Raw genomic sequence first — 2,643 nt, forward strand, 5'->3', positions numbered from 1 at the left:
GGGTGTCTGTTGTGGGAAGCAGAAGGGGATGGAGATTGTAAACTGCTCCTCCTGGGGGTACCCGGCTGTCACCTGTCACCCCTGCCTCCCATGCTTTCCCAGCGCACGCCACGTGGACGCAGACTACACTATAGCTGCAGCTCTCCGCCCCGCATGATGCTTTAGCGGGCATGCTGGCAAAGTGGCCCCGACAATCTGCACGGCTCAGCCAGCCGGGGATATTCCCCCCCCCCTCCTGCTTTGCAATTCGGCAAGAGGCCAAGAGGGGAGACAATTCTGCTGAGGCCTGGAAAGGCCTAGGCTGCTGGTAACCCTGCTTGCCCTGAGGCCGACTATTCAGGACAGTCTTCGGGGCCGATCCTCACCCCTGCTCCCACCCATTTCCCGAGCCGCAGAGCAGAGGTGACAGCAGGGCCGTCTGGCCAGTTTTTAAAAAACACATTACAGCCACGAGGATCGAGTTTCTTGCGTTTCTCATGCCGCCGAGGGGTGAGCCGCATAGCTTTCTAAAAGGGGCACCTCGCGAAAAGGAAGAGACGAAATTGAAAGCCAGGCCCAAATTCACATCCAAGAACATCCCGGGCGGTGTGTGTGTGTGTGTGTGTGTTGTGCAGCGGCAAACAAACTTCCTTTTGTGTGGCTGACCCCTCTCTTTTCCTACTCGGCCCTCTCCGTCCTACGGAGCCTCCCCCCCCTAATCTGATTTACTTTTTCTTTTTACCCGACAAAGGCCTCTGTCTGCTCCGGATCTCTCCTTTTGAAGGGCTTCAAAACCAGAGAGAGAGAGAACACACGGAGATCCCAACCAGAGCAGGACAAAGCGATGCAAGAACAAATCCAATTTTTTAAAAACAAAACGATCACTTTCCCCTACTCTCCGTCGTGACATGTTCCAAGGGCAGACACTTCATATAGCAGATCGGCAGATTCTTGAATGTCAAATTCCCTCTGTTTCGTGGGGGTGTACGCAGAGAACTAAATCCAATTCCCCCCCTTCCCCTCCTCTGTCTTTCCCCACAAGACATATGGCGAGCCGCTTCCTACGTCTGGATTACGCTTCAATCTTTCCAAGCCTTTCCTGGACTTAATTTAGTTGGTTGTTGCTTTTTTTTTCCGAAAAGGAAAGAAGAAAACCACAGATGGCGGAGGCCCCTCCCACTGGGGGAGGAGCTAACCCCCCAGCCCTTCTTGGATCCTTTTCGACATTCGGGACACCGCTTCCATTCGGTGACAGGAGTGTCGCGAGAAAAGGTCATCGGAACCCAAGGCACACATCGGACGAAAATAACCATTGAAGAGCTGAGCTTCTCTGCGGAATATACCCCCCTCCGAGGTGAGTGCACTTGGAAGCGATCCCGGCTTGCGAATGTACTTATTAAAGTTTCCCGTAGTTTTCGGGCTGGCAGAAGTTCCTTTACAGAAGAGGGGATGTGAGCAGAGTGTTAATGGGGAGACCTTTTGCCTTTTTTGCGCACTGCTAGGAGGAAATCCTTTGGGGATGGAAGCACGGCAAAACCCTCCGCGCTTTGGGGGACACACGGGTTATCCTTGGCACAGATGGAAGCGTTTTTATGAAAGAGGTTTCCGGCTCAGTGCATCGAATCTCTGGCGTTCAAAAGACCTGGCTTGGGAGGGTCGCTGGGCCGATTTCTTCCCGTAACAGGGGCACGAATGCAAATCTAAAGTGACGGATTGTCTGGTCAGCTTGGTTTTTTGCTGGTGGAAGTGGGTAAGATGGAAACCAGTGGAGGAGTGTGGAGAAAAACGCGGAGCAAGAGAGCCTTCTGCTGACTTGTTTTTTAAAACGACACAGAAGTAATTGAGGGCAGGGCGAAATCATCTGTGAAATATTAACAGGTGGGAAAAGCCGTACAGTCTCCCCACCTGCTTCTCAAGGCCGTCAAATCGAAGCCGATAATTATGCGGTGCAGTTATACTTCCGGCCAATCCCACCTTGGGTTATAAATTTAAGCACAAGGGTCAATCTGCCTTAATAGGACAGATATTGAAAAAGACCGGACTGGGTTTCTGCTGCTGATCTGTTGCAAAGCTAGAAGAAAAACTAGAGGCTTGTTGGAGGGATGTACTTGCTAAGTACTTTTTACACTAGGAGAGCCAGATCTTTCATGGCCATCAGCGGGTGGTGGTGGTGGGTTGCCAGCTCCTGGTTGAGAAAGTCCTGGAGATTTGGGGGTGGAGCCTTGGGAGGGACAGGGACCTCAGTGGGGTACAATGCCACAGAGTCCACCCTCCAAAGCAGCCATTTTCTCCAAGGGAACCTATCTCTCTAGTCTAGAGATGAAATGTAATTCCAAGGGATCCCCGGATTCCCACCTGGAGGCTGGCATCCCTAGTTTGGTGTAGTGGTTAGGAGCGCGGGCTGTAATCTGGGAGAGCCGGGTTCGACTCCCCACGCCTCCACTTGCAGCTGCTGGTGTGACCTTGGGTCACTCACACGTTCTCTCAGAGCTGTTCTCTCATGAGCAGTTCTCGAGAGAGCTCTCTCAGCCCCCACCTACCTCACAGGGTGCCTGTTGTGGGGAGGGGAAGGGAAAGGAGGTTGTAAGCCGCCCAGCTTTAATCGTAGTTAGTCAGGGCTAGAGTATGGCTTCCCATCGCTAGTAGATACACACTGGAGTTACC

The 2,643-nt window shown here is 52.6% G+C and overlaps 1 protein-coding gene across 1 annotated transcript in view; it reads left to right on the plus strand.

The window, feature by feature from the left end:
- Positions 1-1,133: 1,133 nt before the first annotated feature.
- The window catches only part of LOC107113675 (glycerophosphodiester phosphodiesterase domain-containing protein 4-like), a gene marked incomplete at its 3' end in the record, with an annotated part of 43,591 nt that continues 42,081 nt past the window's right edge, over positions 1,134-2,643 (plus strand). The window contains exon 1 of the mRNA XM_015415028.1: positions 1,134-1,333. The remainder of the gene's footprint in view (positions 1,334-2,643) is intronic.

Source organism: Gekko japonicus, unplaced genomic scaffold, assembly GCF_001447785.1.
Source record: "Gekko japonicus isolate JY-2015 unplaced genomic scaffold, Gekko_japonicus_V1.1 scaffold5670, whole genome shotgun sequence".
Classification (NCBI taxonomy): domain Eukaryota; kingdom Metazoa; phylum Chordata; class Lepidosauria; order Squamata; family Gekkonidae; genus Gekko; species Gekko japonicus.